The sequence below is a fragment of the Aotus nancymaae genome, unplaced genomic scaffold, assembly GCF_030222135.1.
Source record: "Aotus nancymaae isolate 86718 unplaced genomic scaffold, 86718_ANA_hifiasm-v0.15.2.pri h1tg000016l, whole genome shotgun sequence".
Classification (NCBI taxonomy): Eukaryota; Metazoa; Chordata; class Mammalia; order Primates; family Aotidae; genus Aotus; species Aotus nancymaae.
Window position 1 is genome coordinate 65,892,565 of NW_026988428.1, and position 18,445 is coordinate 65,911,009.

At 38.9% G+C, this 18,445-nt stretch overlaps 1 pseudogene; it reads right to left on the reverse strand.

Annotated features, from left to right (window-relative positions):
• Positions 1-7,750: 7,750 nt before the first annotated feature.
• On the reverse strand, positions 7,751-18,154 carry LOC105731154 (ras-related protein Rab-5A-like; annotated as a pseudogene).
• Between the last annotated feature and the right edge of the window lie 291 nt (positions 18,155-18,445).

An 18,445-nucleotide genomic window follows, 5' to 3' on the forward strand; every position in this document is an offset into this window, starting at 1 on the left:
ACATCATCTATAGCATACCCCTCCGCATTATCTGATTCTCATTCTCTTGGAGCTATTTTACAACTCCATTAACTGTAGATAACTGACAGCAATGCAATATAATTCTTTTGTAGACACCGATAAGGGGAGGGTCTACTGACTGCCTCTCCCACCACAGAGAAGGTCAGCTCTGCCTCCATGGGTACATTCACTTCAGTATTTCCAAGCTACATGTGTCTTTTGAACCTCACCTGTTCCTTGTTAATGAGTTAAATAAAATCTTTAACACATGGTCATTTTTATATATGCATGAGAGTCATTATTTTACCCTTCTTTGAAAATTATCTTTTAATGGGTTTGGACGAAGATGCTCAATAGATCCACCTAATGGAGATAAACGTCCTCATGAGACAAGTGCACCAGGTGTGTCTTTTCTCAGCCTCCAGAGTGGCAATAGAAGTTTGCAGACATTCTGTTTTTCTAGGTTTTCTTTCTTTTTTTTTTTTTGAGATGGAGTCTTGCTCTTGTTGCCCAGGCTGGAATGCAATGACATAATCTTGGCTCACTGCAACCTCCTCCTCCCAGGTTCAAGTGATTCTCCTGCCTCAGCCTCCTGAGTACCTGTGATTACAGGAGTGCACCACCACGCCTGGCTAATTTTTGTATTTTTAGTAGAGACGGGGTTTCACCATGTTGGTCAAGCTGGTCTCCAACTCCTGACCTCGTGATTCACCTGCATCAGCCTTCCAAAGCACTGGGATTACAAGCATGAGCCACCATGCCTGGCCTGTTTTTCTAGTTTTAATTTTCCTCTCCACTAATTTTGGCTTTGGTTCTTATTTTGGTTTGTTTACGGTCAATTGGTGGCAATGATGATTGGAAATTTGATTTTATTGTCTGACCATTGGTAATTCCTTTTATGGATTAATAATTTATAGAGATCTAACTTCTGTTGGATGTGAAGCAACAGAAAATTTGTTTTGAGAGTATTTTTTTGTCTATCTTAAGCTCAAATCAGTTAAGGTGTTTGTGCTCAGTTGGAAGGAGAAAGAGCTCTTTGATATTTGGACAGGTGAGTTTTATGTTTCTGGTTTATTTTTGACACAAAATTTGGCTGAAGGTTTAGAATTGAAACCATAAACTGTCTATCAGTGACTGCATCGCTACATGTCTGTAATTCAGAAAATGTCAGGTGTAAGCAGCAATGTCTTCCTCCAGATAGTATCAATACATAATATTATGAAGTCTCCTAAATCAAAGGATGTTTATTCGGATCGGCACATGCACACACATGCACACGCACACGCACACTTAGGTAAATTAAATGTTTTTGATATCCCTAGAAAATAAGAAAATCAAACTTCTAATATTTAAAACATTAAAAGGGAATCCTAAAAGAAAAGAAAAGGAAAAAAAGGGTTTTTATGGAACCTAACTCAGAAACATTTTAGAAACCCAAATTGACATAAATTAGGTAAATCTTTGGCAAACAGTACTAGTTTAATAATTTTGGTTTAATAAGAACAACTGTATCTTTTCTTATTTATCAATGTTAAGTATAATACAATTGCATGTTTTATTTTACTTTGATATGCTTTTCATAAACGTACACAGGTTATACAGATCCAAAAAAGCCAGCGTTACTTCTACTTAATGTTTAAGGATTATGAAAAACGTAAATTTGTGTTTAACCAAGTTCAATAATCATTCTGACATCTTTATTTCAACAGTTATTATGTTTTATATGTCAGCCTAATGATAAGTTTCCAACATCTTTGTATAACTTAAAACACTGGAGTGGCATTACATTGAGTTAATGTATATTCACTGGATATGTAGATCATTTCTAAGTAAGATGGAACACAGAGACGTTGATGGCTAAGCATAAAGTTTATATGCTTTTGCTTGTTATTTTTATCACTTGTAGAGAGGCTATATCTTTAAGTCTGTTAATGAGTGTGTTCATCTTCTCCACTTAGAGGCGGTATAAAGGGTGTCTGCGGCTGTAGCGAGTCTTCTTCAGGTGTGTTCACGAGTGCTACTCATCTGATTTCAGCTGGTGTGTGATGTTCCCAATTATATACCCCTCACCCCCAGGTTTTCTTGTGTGTGAGATAAAAAGAACAGAAAGTACTTTGGTTAACAGTTATGATTAATATTAGTGGTTGAGACTATAATTAGGAACAATAGTTTCGGAGAAATCTAAATGTATACCTGCTTGTTTTCTTAGGGACTGCAGGTGAAACCTGGTAAAGAGAGTTTCTTAGGCTTAACTTCCTAATCTCAGCACAGTAAATAATAGAGGCCTTTAAAAGTCCAACCTGAGATTCCTTAGGAAGACTTCTGGTAAAGCAAACTTAAGAAAGCCTATCCAGTTGCTGCACCTATGTAAACAATCAGGCCAAATCTGATGAGACTAGCCTCACTTTGTGTTCAAGAATAATCTTACTTTAAGATTATTTTAATTTTTATCAAAATGGGGGAGACTACAGGGAAAAATTGTGCTTAAATAGAAAACTAAACATTGTCTATAGCCTATAGACTAAGCATTGTCTCCAATCTTCCACATGATCTGACTCAGCCTGTGAGAGCTATTTTACAATTCTGCAAGCTGTAGATAATTGATGGCAATGCAGAATAACTCTTGGCTACAGGTGTGAAAATCCTGCCTAGTGGAAACTTGGTTGACTTTCCTTCCTCACTGGGGAGCAGGCCAGTTTTGCTTTTATTTGCACATTTATTTTAATATTTCTGATATATACATGTATCTTTTAAAAATTCCCCTTTGAACTGGTTGTAATACCTTACCAATTTCCTCACCTGTGAGGTAGATACAATCTTTCATATATATTCATTTTTCTGTCTGTATCAAAGTGATAATTTTACCTCTCTTTTTGGAAAATGATAATACATTACTACTTAGTCATTTACGAATAAACACACTAACCTGCAAATAGGTGTGTTTCCATAATAGGGCCATAACAGTACAGGAAAGCCTTACTATAGTGCAGCTGTGGAGTTTATTCTTTTACCCTTTTTAATAAAAAAAAACAAACCAAACCAGTTGGGTGTGGTGGCTCACGGCTGCAGTCCCATCATTTTGGGAGGTGGAGGTGGGCAGATTGCTTGAGCTCAGGAGTTTGAGACCAGCCTGGGCAACATAGTGAAACCCTGTCTCTACAAAAACATATTTTAAAAGATAAATAAAATTAAAAAAAAATTAAAAACCAAACCTACAGCATAGCACAGAGCTTTACAATGGAGCCCACAGAATTGCATTAAGTTGCTATGTTTATGGAATTTTAATGTCTATATATTTTTAAACCTAAAATGTGTATACCCTACGTCTATTATTCCACTCTATCCACAAGGATTTTGCAAAAGGGGTTGATCAAACCACAGTGACTGAAAGACTAAGTACCCACATTTCCTTTCTTATCAATGCAGTCTATAACCGAACACCCATCTCTTCAAATCCCCTTGCCCTCTTGCAGCCTTTCCTCTTCTTACACAATAGTATTCTGAGCAATTGGGGAAGGAGGATGCCAAATTATCTCAGTATTTCTGAAGCCTGGGGCAAATTTTCATGTCCATGAAGGAGAATGTAAAAAGGGTTAATGGGTCTTATTTTCTCTGCTCACCATCTTTTCCTTCAGTAGCTTAGTTTTAAGTCAGCTATATACCTCCCTGTCCTATTCCTCTTCTCCACCTTTGTCTCAAACATACCTTATAAAATTTTCTCTGACCATCTCCCATTTTGAGATGACCCATTCTTTAAACATCTATAGCAATTATTGTCTGGAAAATACATGTGATGAATAATCATGAACTGCTTTTCATTAGTCCAACAGTTATTCAGAGCTTTCAAGTGACCTTTCTACATTTTTTTTTTTTTTTTGCTTTTTATACCACTTTATTCCAACATGAGCACCTCAATATAAAACTAAACGCTGGTGAACCATTTTCCTAATTCTACATTATTGTAAATGCACAAGTTCTCCTAGCAGACCAACACGTAAATAGATTAAATCATCTCTGGGGCCAGGCGCGGTGGCTCACTCCTATAACCCCAGCACTTTGGGAGGCCGAGGTGGGTGGATCATGAGGTCAAGAGCTCGAGACCATCCTGGTCAACATGGTGAAACCCCATCTCTACTAAAAATACAATTTTTTTTTTTTTTTTTTAGGGAGAGAGAACAGGAATATTGCTTTATTGTCCAGGCTGGAATGCAGTCTAAAAATGGGAATTGAAAACTTCTTTTATGCCAATAATTGTGCTTAACAATGGAGACAGGAAGGAATAAGGGAAGAAAATAACAAACAAGCAACCAACCAATATTTCATTTAAACCTATGAAATGCTATGCAATTATTGAGGAGTGATTTACTTGCAATTATGTAATCACTTTTGGAATAGGTGTGATATGGTACTGATAAGAATGTGTGTTTTGTGTATTTGAAGTGGAGAGTTCTATAAATGTTTATTAAGTTTACTTGTTCTGGGTCTGAATTCAAGTCCTGGATATCCTTGTTAATTTTCTATCTCATTGATCAGTCTAATATTGACAATGTGATGTTACAGTCTCCCACTATTATTATGTGGGAGGCTAAGTCTCTTTATAAGTCATTAAGAACTTGTCTTATGTATCTGGGTGCTCCTGTATTGGGTGCATGTATATATAGGATTGTTAGCTCTTCTTATTGCATTGATCCTTTTACCATTATGTAATGTCTTTCTTTGCCTCTTTTGATCTTTGTTGCTTTAAGGTCTATTTTATCAGAGGTGAGAATTGCAACTCCTGCTTTTTATTTATTTATTTATTTATGTTTGCTCTCTGTTTGGTTGGTAAATCTTCCTCTGTCCCTTTGAGTCTTTGTGTATCGTTGCATGTGAGATGGGTCTGGATACAGCGTACCGATGGGTTTTGGCTTTTTATCCAGTTAATAATATATATGAGTTTAATACTGCCATTTGATGCTAGCTGGATATATTTTTGGAAAGGCTGATACTGGTTGTTCATTTATATGTGTAGTGCTTCTTTCAGAAGCTTCTGCAAAGCAGGCCTGGTGATGGTAAAATCTCTAAGTGCTTGCTTGTTTGCAAAAGATTTTATTTTTCCTTCGCTTTTGAATCTCAGTTTGGGTGGATATGAAATTCTGGGTTGAAAGTTCTTTTCTTTAAGGATGTTGAATATTGGCCCCCACTCTTTTTTGGCTTGTAGGATTTCTGCTGAGAGATCTGCTGTAAGTCCGATAGGCTTCCCTTTGTGGGTAACCTGACCTTTCTCTCTAACTGCTCTTAGTATTTTCTCCTTCACTTCAACCCTAGTGAATCTGATGATTATGTGCCTTGGGGTTGGTCTTCTTGAGGAATATCTTTGTGGTGTTCTCTGTATTACCTGGAGTTGAATATTGTCCTGTCTTACTAGGTTGGGAAAGTTTTCCTGAATAATCTCCTGAGGAGTATTTTCCAACTTGAATTCATTCTCTTCGTCACATTCAGGTACACCTATCAAATGTACATTATGTCTTTTCACATAGTCCCGTATTTCTTGGAGACTTTGCTCATTCTTTTTTATCCTTTTTTCGCTAATCTTGACTTCTCGTTTTATTTCGTTAAGTTGGTCTTCGAACTCTGATATCCTTTTTTCTGCTTGAAAAATTCGACTGTTAAAACTTGTGCATTCTTCACGAAGTTCTCGTGTTGTGTTTTTCAGCTCCATTAATTCACGTATATTCCTCTCCAAATTGTCTATTCTCGTTAGCATTTCGTCAAACCTTTTTTCAAAGTTCTTAGTTTCTTTGCATTGGGTTAGAACAAGTTCTTTTAATTCACAGAAGTTTCTTATCATCCACCTTCTGAAGTCTACTTCTGTTAATGGATCGCACTCGTTCTCCATCAGGGCTTGTTCTGTTGCTGATGAGGAACTGTGATCACCTGTAGAGGGAGAGGCATTCTGATTTTGGGTATTCTCAGCCTTTTTACGCTGGTTTCTTCCCATCATTGTAACTTTATCCACCTGTCGTCTTTGTGATTTCCGACTTTCAAATTAGGTTTCTGAGTGGACGTCGAACTTGTTGATTCCCAGCACCAAAATCTGAGCAATCCACTGCGCCGGCCAAAACAGCGGTGTTAAGATTGATGGTGCTTTTCTGCCCGGAAATCGGCCAAAAGGGCACCCAGTCCCGCTCACTCTGCACCAAGAACTGCCGCGCTGGCCACAACAGTCGCACTAGCGACCCGTGGGACTCCTCCGCTGGGAATCTCCTGGTCCGTGAGCAACAAAAATTCATCTGAAAGTGTGGCGTCCTCTCGTTCTCTGCACTTTCACTAGGAGCTACTATCCTGAGCTACTAGTGGTCAGCCATCTTGGATCTCTCTCCTAAAAATACAAAAATTAGCTGGGCATGGTGGCGCATGCCTGTAATCCCAGTTACTCAGGAGGCTGAGGCAGGAGAATTGCCTGAACCCAGGAGGCGGAGGTTGCAGTGAGCCGAGATCGCGCCATTGCACTCCAGCCTGGGTAACAAGAGCGAAACTCCATCTCAAAAAAAGAAAAAAAAAATCATCTCTGACACACGGTAGCTCTCACATAATGAAAACACCTAAAATAATTAGTCCAAATACCAAACTGATCAAAATAATTGAACGTTGGAAAACGAGGCTGCAAGATTGTTACTAACATATTGCAATGCTTTATGTTACAAATTATGGGTACACTGTTTGTTAAGGTTCTAGCCATGGAGGAACAACTGAAGCCCCTTCCTGTCAGAGGGAGGAGAAAAATAATTAGCTGTTTTAGTAACTGTACATTTTGTATACTTTTAAGCAACTCTTAAATATTATAGAAAAGTAATATATATACAGAAACTACAATGCAGTATCCTGTTGTACAGCTAAAGATTGAATTTAAAATAATGAAGTTTAAATATACGTAATTGTTGGTGCATTGACTTCATTGCATCAAAAGTGAATGAAAGTCTCCTCCCTGCACCAAACAACAAAACCTATGTATTGCCCAGCAGTGATTAATTAGAAATCACAGATATCTGGTTTATTTCATTTTTGTTAAATGACTCACATGTTTGAAAGGAACACCATCCATTAAGATGCATTTATTAGTTCTCAAATTCCTAAAACAAGGTGGGGTTACATTTGATTTTTTTACCCCATTAAAAAAAACAAAAAACCAGGACTGGCAATAATTTAGATGCCATTAATGCTCTTTCCACCTCCACCTTGTATATGTGGGATTATTTTCTTGTGGTTAATTTATTAAAATATGGAATGTACATTTTAAATACAGATACCAGGAGAAATGAACATTTGCTTGAATACTATGGCTAAGCATAAATAACATTAAAATCTCCTTCTAAAAAAAGAATGTTTTTGAAAAAGCCCAAATTAGTAAATTCTAAATTTTTTTCACAGTTGACTACTGTACCAGTGTGGAGAAATAGGCTGGTTAACTGTGTGGATCCAGTCAGTCATTTGTCTATATTCCTAGTGATGAGAAATTAGGGGGAATAATGAAATAAGTGTACACATAGTTCTAATTTTTCCCTATTGCTGAAACATTAGTGAGAGGGACCCATGCATGTTACTAAAAATTAAGTTCAAAACACTTAAAATAATTCTGTATTAGAAACTTGACTCTATTATCACAAGTCTCTTCTTTTGGAAGTCATACTGGGCTGGATAGATGCTCCAATTCCATCATTACTAACAGTTAAGAAGCAGAAGACTATTCCGTCTAGTTCAAACTGGAGGTTTAGTTACTGCAACACTGACTCCTGCTTGGTTGTGTGAGTTCAGTAAGGTTTGCTCCTCTTCCTCTGGCAGAATTTGCTCCTGGATTTTGTGGTTCCTTCTTTGGCAACTTTTTAGCTATTGCCATGAATATCTCATTTGTATTCATTGATGTTTTAGCTGCTGTCTCCATGAATAATAAGTTATTGTCATCTGCATAGGACTGTGCTTCCTGGAAATCTACTACTTTTTCCTTTGCTAGGTCAGCCTTGCTTCCCGATAAAACTACTACAATGTTAAGAACTTGCTTGCCTCTGAAGTTCTTTAACCCAATTTTTTGCTCTTGCAGAGGACTCCTCATTTGTGTTATCATATACAACTATGGCTGCTTGTGTCCTCTGTAGTTCATCGGTGCTAGGCTACGGTATTGTTCTTGACCAGCTATATCCCATATTTCAAACGATACTTTTGTGTAAGACACACACAGTTTGGGTTAGACAAGCAGCTGAATATGTAAAACCAGTTTAATTTATCCAAAATGTCTATTTTCTGGCTAAGAACCATCACTCTTGGCCGGGCGCGGTGGCTCATACCTGTAATCCCAGCACTTTGGGAGGCTGAGGCGGGTGTATCACAATGTCAGGAGTTCGAGACCAGCCTGGCCAAGATGTTGAAACCCCGTCTCTACTAAAAATACAAAAATTAGCTGGGCACGGTGGCACGTGCCTATAATCCCAGCTATTCAGGAGGCTGAGGCAGGAGAATCACTTGAACCTGGGGGGCGGAGGTTGCAGTGAGTCAAGATCGCGCCATTGCACTCCAGCCTGGGTGACAGAGTGAGACTCCGTCTCAAAAGAAAAAAAAAAGAACCATCACTCTTAGATCTCTTCATTTTCTCTTCACTCCCATCACCAGCACTAGCGGTTGGTTTTCTTTTCGGGCCCATATTTCACAAAGAAACAGCTTCTGTCACTTCGAGAGTTACCTCAATGGTATTCTCTTAAAATTCATGAAATTGGCCTTTCACAAAATGAAGCACTAGGCTTGATTTGCCAACAGCAGACTCTCTCAGAAGCACTAGTTTGAACTGGCATATTTTATTTCCAGTATTTGGCCCATTGGGTCTTGTTGCACCTCAATTAGCCACGTCTAAATTTGAAATAAGACCCTAATTTCAGACTCTTCACTGAACTTCCCGAATTCAAGGGGTCAATTTTCTTCTTTCTGGAGGTAAAGAAACCTGAGACGCAGCAAGCGGAGCTGCCAGCCGAAGCTTCCTGGCAGCAAGGCCCAGGCGTGGCCCGTAGGACTAGAGTGTGTCTAGAGACTGCGTATGGCAGTGGTGGTGGAGGCAGTGGTGGTGGAGGCCGCGGCGTCTGCTCTTCACGCCGCTCCCCTGGCTGACGTGTCTATTTTCACGTGTGTATCTTCCCAAATGAATGATAAGCTTCAGTAATTGTTACATTCCTTTTTGTGTCCCTCACATTGTTTCTCATTTAGTGAAAAATCACTAAATTCATTTGATTTAGCATTGAAACTGATCTGCCTTTTGTCTCTCCAAATGAAAGGGCAGAGGTAAATCAAAGATTCAGTAGAAGCAGTTCTGGCTGGCCCTTCATGGTAATTGAATATTTATTATCTTTATGTCTTAATGTCTCATATTTGTTAGTGTTTTCTCTATAAGGCTATGTATAGATTGACCAGATTTGGCAAACAGAAGAATATGGGTCATTTGCATTTGATTACATGCAAATAAATGTTTGATAAGTGTTATTTATTTATTTATTTTAATTTGGAGACAGGGTCTCACTGTTGCCCAGGCTGGAGCCCACATGATCACAGCTCACTGCGACCTCAAACTCCTGGGCTCAACTGATTCTCCCGCCTCAGACTCTCAAGTTGCTGGGACTACAGGTGTGTGCCACCACACCTGGCTAATTTGCTTTTTAGTAGAGACAGAGTTTCGCCATGTTGCCCAGGCTGTTCTCCGACTCCTGGGCTAAAGCAATCCTCCTGCCTTGGCCTCCCAAAGTGTTGGGATTACAGGTGTGAGCCACTGGGCCTGGCCTGATATATGTTGTAATAGTCTATTAATGATAGTGATTCCATTAGATTATGAGATCCTTAAAAGGAGAGAATTCTAATTTATTTTTATGTCTCTGACTCTGGCACTCAGGATGGTGTCTGTGCCAGTTATTGATTTACGATCTCTCACTCCAAATCCGCCCTTCTTTGCCTTTCTTTGTGACACCAGAGCTGAACTCTAAACATTTCTCCTTTGCAGTTGACTTTGTCAATAGAGGGTATGGGGTCACCGCATGGTCAGAGCAGGAGGAAAGGGCTTCCCTCTGGCAAGTTTCCTGTGGCAGCCACATTCTTTCCAAAGAGATGGGAAGCAGCTTCGGTTGAGGGAGGGGAGCTCTTATATTTACCTACTTACTTCCTTGTTTATGCAATCTCAGCCTGGGGGTAGTAGCTGCTTTCTGCATTTGTTACTTCTGGAATTCCTAGAGTCCTCTTTTATGCCTTTTAGTAGTTAACTACCTTTTGTTACTAAATAATTTTTAAATTTTAAGTTACTCGTATAGTTTTTATCTTCTGACTAGACCCTGACTGATACATTGCCTGATATTAAGTATTTAATAAATGTTTGTTGAACAGTAAAGGCAGAATGACAAAGTGGCTTAGATGAGAGTTTATAGTTCTGAAAACTTTAAGGTGTCCTACATTTTAGAAAATATATTCTATAAGCCTTGGAGACATTTATCTCTAATTCCTCTCTGTTGGAAAATTAAAATTTTACAGCTACAATATACACATGACATATACATATATATTTACATATACATGATATATACATACATGATATATGTTATACAGCTTATATGTACATATATATTTCATTAATTATAGCATATTAAATACCATGGGAATTTTTCTTCCAGAAAACTATAAATGGGAATGTTTTGTTCTACAGGGGCTCATTTCCTATCCACCTCAAGAATCCCACCGTGAAAAATAAGAGGTTGGTGGTATGGTGGAGAGAGCCCCATATTCTTAACCCCAAACCCCTGGGCTTGGCTGTCTCCAGGAGAATAGACATCAACTTTGCATACTCCATTTTGACTTTGTAACCAGTCAACCTTATCTGACATCTGGAATTAGGAAAAAAAAAATAAGAAAGAATCATCAAAAGGGCAGATTATATAAAAGTAAGAAGAAACGTGGTGATCACGGCTAAGGCATTGGAAATATGAATAATGCCTTCAATAGAGACCTTCCCCAACAGCCACTTTAGACCCACTCCACTCTGGATATCTTCATCCTCAGCTCTCAATGGAAGGAAGATTTCTTAAACATATTTGCACCTCTAATGAAGAAGCTAGTGCCTGGTATCTCCTACAGGTGCTTAACACATCTTTGTTAAATGAATGAACCTAGCAGCCATGTCCCACCCCTTTGTGTCCTTGCTTGACGACCCTCTCCCCCTGCACCCACTGGTTTTTCAGTAGACACTCACAACTCAATGTGACCAAAATAGAATTAATTTACTGCTCCCTTGTTGGTGGTTCTGGCCCTACCAACTTAGCTTTTAAGTAAAAGATGTTTTATTTTTAATTAATTTCTAAAGCTGTAACTTACTCATACTAGCAGTAAGTCTGGCATCTCTCTTACTAAAGACCAAACTCTCCTCATTAGACAAGGATCCTGGGGGAATTCTCAGCCTCGACGGTTCAGTGGAATTTCTGAATATCAGTCAGAACAAAAGAGATGTCATGTGCGCCATCCAACGGGCCTTTGTCCACGGATGCAGTGATTTCCTTGCTGAAGTGAATCTGTTCACAGCCTTTCCAAAACTTTGCTCAATTCCCTAACCTCGGTAATGGCACCACCATTTACCTGGTCTTCTAAGACAGAAAACTGAGATTCATTTTAATTGTCTTATTCCACCCCAGACTTCCCTCTTGCTACTATTTCTCTCTTTTTACATTTGCAGTCATTTTTCTTAAACGAATTGCTTAGACCTGCTGCTTTCATTGATTGATCATGGTACCTACTCTATGTACTCCTTACTTATGGCCAACTATCATAATGACTTAGAGTTATCCACTGATCACCTAAAATTATGAGAATCTTGCCCGCTTTTCTATGTCAGACTTCCATTCCCAGGCTTCCACATTGACGTTTCCCTTCTTATATTAAAAACTTTGCTCAGCTTATCCCTCCTTCCCTCTTCATCCCCTAGACTCAGCTGCCATTAAAAAATTTAAAAACAAAAAAATTCTGCTCAGACCTATACGTCTCGATTATCAAGGTGGAATAGCTACACCATTTCTCCTCCCCAATGCCTCGAACATCTTTATGAAACAGCGTATCTCTGTATTTTAATTCCAACAAAATACTGGTTTAAAATACTGTTGTAATCAAGCCCAACAGCTTATCCTAATTTTTTATAGTACAACTGTGTTTTATGAAGAATTGCTTGAAATAAGTGAAGCAATATTAAGGCATGAACATCTGGTTAACTGGAAATATTTGTTTTAAATGACTTTGGACTGTGGTGAGGATGGACATCTTCCCTCAAAATAAAACCAGCACAGATCAACGAAAGATTAAATACATGATTGAAACTTATATAAGTGGATATGTCATTTTTGTTATACAGGATATTTCAGATAATCATTAAAAAGAAAATACAAGATCTTTTAAGAGCTACTTATTCTTTGCTCTCACAATAATTTGCACCTGTTTTCACACAGAAATCACTACCTCAGATTACTGAGCTAAGGAAGCAGTTTATTTTAATCTTCCAGGTATCCAAATACAATGGATTCCTTAGGTAAACAATGGGTTCTCTCCTCTAATTAGACATGAGAATCACCAAGAGAACTGTGTAAAGATACTGAATCCAAGTTACCATCCCCCTGAAAATCTTATTTCAATGGTTTTTGGTTGGGGAAACTTAGGCATTCTTAAAATTCTTAAATGCTCCCTGGGTGATTCTAATATACATCAAGAATTGAGAATTTCTAGACCAGGGCTTATCTGGAGAGACTCTGTGAGAAACACTGGCTAGGTCCAGAAATATAATTATTTACCCATGTCTTTCAGATTTTCTAACTTTCTTTTATTTTTTGAGACAATGTCCCACTCTGTTGCCCAGGTTGGACTGCACTGGTGCGATCTTGGCTCACTGTAACATTTGCCTCCCAGGTTGCTCACCGCAACCTCTGCCTCCCAAGGGAATATCTAATTCCTTTAGATATTGCAGCACTGCTAACATCCTAGAAGCTGTGAAATTTTCCCATGGCCAATAGAAGGATCGGATTAGTATGTTCCTCAAAAATGTCAATGTGATAATTACCTGCCTCAGCCTCCCAAGTAGCTGGGACTACACCAGGCACACCACACTTGGCTAATTTTTGTATTTTTAGTAGGGATAGGGTTTCACCATGCTGGCCAGGCTGGTCTTGAACTCCTGACCTCAAGTGATCTACCTGCCTTGGCCTCCCAAAGTGCTGGGATTGCAGGTGTGGGCCACCCTGCCCAGCCCGATTTCTAATTTATTTTTGGTATCTTATTTTAATGTTTTGTTACCTTAACAAGGAAGTTGTCAATGTCTCAGGTTAAACCCTGTAATGTCCTCTGCATAAACATATATACATATAAATATTTTTAGGCTTGTATCACTATTACATATACTTACATATAAATATTGTTATGCTTGCATCATTACTATAAAGAAAATAATGAATGGTATTATGATTTGGCCAAAGAATTGGAAGACTCAGAAGCAGGTTGTCCTAGATTACTGATGTACTAGTGAGAGCCAGAAACACAATCTCTTAATCTTCACTTTATATTTCATCCAAATGAGTTACTTCTAACAGAAAAGTGTGACAAAATCAATAGGATACATTTCCTTATTTAAGCTATATACAATTATAATGCTGAAAATTATGCACAAAAAGTAGGAAATTATGTGATCACTTACTCTTACTCAGGATAGGTTCTGAGATATAAGGAAAACTCTTGATTAATTCATTGATGTCTTCAGCATCCCTCAGTTTATCCCCCCTTCTGCCATGTAATATAAGGAATCTGTGATGGAAAGACACAGATAAAAATGACAAATTTTACAGATGAAACTTATTGCTCTTATTACCAAATAATGATTTTGACCCATTTATTATTTTTCACATGTGCATTTAAGTAATGAGCTCAAAATGACATTCAAATTTCATGAGTGCACATCTTATTCTTGGTGCATTCTAGCAGTTCCCAGATGACAAAAACGGTTCCACTTTTGGACCAATTATTTCTTAAATGACTATTGTTATTCCTCACTTTCAAATCATTGGCATACAGTCTTTTTAAACAATGAGGACACTAAAAATTTTTAGCTTAGTTTTAAACTTGCTTGAATAAGAAGTTGGAAGAAAAACAGCTGGAATGAATAAGCACCCTAAATTTATAGAACTCAAAACACTTTGCAAGCATCTTTGAGGACTACAAATACACACTCTCAAGTTACGAGGGGGATTCATAGATATCTTTCAGATTAATTAACTTCCTTGTTCTAGTTCTACTGAGATGTTTCAGTGGAAGACGTCAGAGCACTGTACTCTCTTGTCGACTATCCACCCAGCACCCAGTAATGGCTCTCTGAATTCACCCTTACTTTTTAGCCCAGGTCAAGCGAGGGCTACCCTATCCATGAAATATTTTCTAGATACCTAGTGAATGTGATTGCTCCCTCACTGAGGCTTCTATCATATTTTGTTTCAACATGTACATTCTATCTTGTATTTTAATTGCTCCCATATATTTCATCTTCTTTACTGGGTGACTTCATAAGGGGCGAGGCATTTTCCTATTCATCTTGGTATCCCTCATAGTAGCTAGTATCTTAAAATTGGAGCGTAATAATTATCTGCTGGAAGGATGAATATGCACAATCTGCCCATTTTCAGATAGCTCAGTTTTTCTTTTGGATTGGAGAATCCAAGAACAAAAAAGAGATGGCTTGCTCAAATTTACTATGGTGGTAATTCATATATTCAAGACTTCTTGAAGCTCAACTCCTTTGGGAGATACGTTCACCCCAGAGACTCAGTCATGATTTACTAACAGACCTTCCTATTCCACTAGTACAAATAAATCAACATCTCAAAAGTGCTTTTGTATTTTTTTCACAGAAAGAGAACCTACTAGTCAAATACATTCAGCAAATACTTCACTTACTTATGTTCTAATGTTTTTTATTCTATTTTCTAGGTCCTATGTGTGTGTTTATCTGCATTGTGAAGCTTGTTTTGGACTTTTAAAACTTCCTAATTGTCTTTATAGATGATAGCATCTATAAAGAGGTACTTTAATACTTATTAATGGTAACGACATTCAGATTTCTAAATCAATGTTTCTCATAACGAAGTGTCAAAAAAGGAAGAGCTAAAGAGTTTAATGAAGTCAGTGAATGGATTCATAAATTACTATAAGTTCAAAAATTGGTAAATAACATCCTGTAGTTAATGAAAATGACACTTTGTGTTATCTATTAAATTAATGATAAATGGACCGTAGAAGCCATGTTTTCTAGCACTCTCATAGGTTAGGATATTGATGCTCAGAAAGGAAATGCTAGAATCAGTGTATATATATTTCTTTAGATATTCCAGCCCTGCTAACATTCTGGCAGCTGTGAAATTTTCCCATGGGCAATAGAAAGATTGGACTAAAATGTTCCTCAAAAATGTCAATGTGATGATTACTTCAAGTTGAGGAGGAGTGCAAATCTGAATGCCAGTCAGGAAGGGCATAAGCAACACAGGGGCTTGGTAATGGTGGTTGAATCCTAGACCACGGCTCTATCTCAAGGCATTTTTCTCCTGTATCCATTTTAAGTGAGAAGTTCCTGTTTACCCAAGGTTCCTAAACTCATGGAAAAACTCAGATTGCAGAAAGTATAAGTAAAGTTCTTGCAGGGTTGCTACATACTTGATCAAGTTTTGAGGTTTATTCAACCAGGTTTGATTACTAGTTTTGAGAGGGAAGAATATGTTTCTTATATCCATTCTATTTTACTGCCTTCCTTTCTGTAAGTACCTGCTACATCGTAGAAGCTCAATAAACCTTGTTGCTGATTAAATCAGTTTCAATCGATTTTGTTTAAATAATGATTAGGGTGAGTGCGTGTGTGCGTGTATGTGCGTGTCTCAATGGCACCACTCATTGTTAAGCTTTCCAGTGGAACTTCTTTATTTTCACGTTCCCTGAGTAGTATCTTCTTCCTCTAGCCCCTGTTAGTACAGATATACTTTCACTACACAGCTATACATATCCTGACCTTTCCCAGTTCTCTGTTGTCTAACCAAGGCTTCAGAAACAACAGTGAGAGGATAAAAGTGCATGAGAATTGGACTCAGGGCTATACCAGTTCTGTTTTGCTCTTGGGGCACTGGAAAGAAAAGAACTTTAGGAATGGCCACAGGGTGAATAGGAAAAGTCAGTATGTAGCCAAGCTTCTACTCTATCAAATGGGGAAGCAGGAAGTAAGACCCCTCATGTCTCCAAAAGGATGGCTGAGGAGATCTTGTCCAATCTGTAAAAAGATCACAATGTCAGCTGCAAAGATGGTAGGTTTGACTTTAATGCTGCTGAAGAAGAGGTTTATTTATTTCCAGAGGTAGGATTAGAATTGTCTGAGCAGGCTGGGCACGGTGGCTCACACCTGTAATTCTGGTACTTTGGGAGGCTGAGTTGGGCAGATCACTTAAGGTCAGGAGTTCGAGATCAGCTTACCTAACATGGCGAAACCCTGTCTGTATTAAAAATACAAAAAATGGTCGGGCACGGTGGCTCACGCCTGTAATCCCAGCACTTTGGGAGGCCGAGGCGGGTGGATCACGAGGTCAAGAGATCGAGACCATCCTGGCCAACGTGGTGAAACCCATCTCTACTAAAAATACAAAAAAATTAGCTGGGCGTGGTGGTGCGCGCCTGTAGTCCCAGCTACTGGGGAGTCTGAGGCAGAAGAATTGCTTGAACCCGGGAGGCGGAGGTTGCAGTGAGCTGAGGTTGCGCCACTGCACTCCAGCCTGGCTCCTGGTGACAGAGTGAGACTCTGTCTCAAAAAAAAAAAAAAGTTTTAATCCCAGCACTTTGGGAGGCCGAGGCGGGTGGATCACGAGGTCAAGAGATCGAGACCACCCTGGTCAACATGGTGAAACCCCGTCTCTACTAAAAATACAAAAAAAAATTAGCTGGGCATGGTGGCGCATGTCTGTAATCCCAGCTACTCAGGAGGCTGAGGCAGGAGAATTGCCTGAACCCAAGAGGCGGAGGTTGCGGTGCGCCGAGATCGCGCCATTGCACTCCAGCCTGGGTAACAAGAGTGAAATTCTGTCTCAAAAAAAAAAAAAAATTAGCCAGGTGAAAAGGTGACATGGTGTATGCCTGTAATCCCAGCTACTTGGGAGTCTAAGGCAGGAAAATCACTTGAACCCAGGAGGTGGAAGTTGCAGTGAGCCAAGATTGCACCACTGCACTCCAGGCTGGGTAACAGAGTTAAGACTCCATCTCAAAAAAAAAAAAAAAAATTTTGGATTGACAGAAGAACAAGGGTGGGTTGAACATAAAAAGTTGCTTATCACTTGTCACTGAATTCTCCCTTCCAACCACAGAGGATCAGAAAATGTGCTGTTTTATCAGTCCAGTAAGATTTCCTACCTCTGTAGCACTTGAATAGTGAACCACAGAAGACTCCAGAATATACTTTTAAAGTCAATTTAGATGCTGGGATGTTTTTGCTCAGCTTAAGATCTTGTTTCCTCCTGTGGCCTTCTATGTACCTCCCGCTTGCTGGGACTGGAGAGTGACATCAGAATCACAATTGGTGATATCACTGTTTCTATAGCAACAGTGGTGAGGCTACCAGAAAATGAGTGGTCAAAAAGATGAAGAGGAGGGGTGAAGATAAGCTCCAAGGCGCTGATGTTTAGTTTGGAAGGACTGGGCTTTATTCCGATTAATTCTCTTTTTAGAGCAGTGGTCCCCAAACTTTTTCACACCAGGGACCAGTTTTATGGAAGACAATTTTTCCACAGATGGGAGTGGGGTGGGAGAATGGTTTCTGGAGGATTCAAGCGCATTACATTGTTGTGCACTTTATTTCTATCATTATGCCATGATGCAGAATCTGCGGGAGCCCTGATTTCCTGCAACTAGATGGTCTCATCTGGGGATGATGGGAGACAGTGACAGATCCTCAGGCACTAGATTCTCATAAGGAGTGCACAACCTGCACTTTCACAATAGGGTTCAAGCTCCTACGAGAATCTAATGGCAGAAGGTGGAGCTCAGCTTTGCTCACTTGCCCACCACTCACCTGCTGCGTGGCCAGGTTCCTAGCAGACCACTGGTCCATGGCCTGGGGTTTGGGGACCCCTGCTTTAGAGTGTTTAATATAGGCAGGGGAATACGGGAGGGGGACATTTTGCCAATGGATTCCACTTAAAACAGCAGAGTAAGTATTCTGTATTAACAAATCTAGAGCACCGTAAGGGAGAATCAGAAATAAAAGAATTGAGGGTCTAAATTTTATGCAAATCCCATGGAATCAGTTTATTTTGTCAAATCCAACGGACTTTTCTTATTTATAAGCATCTTGCCTTTTGTAAAAAAAAAAAAAAATATATATATATATATATATATTCAG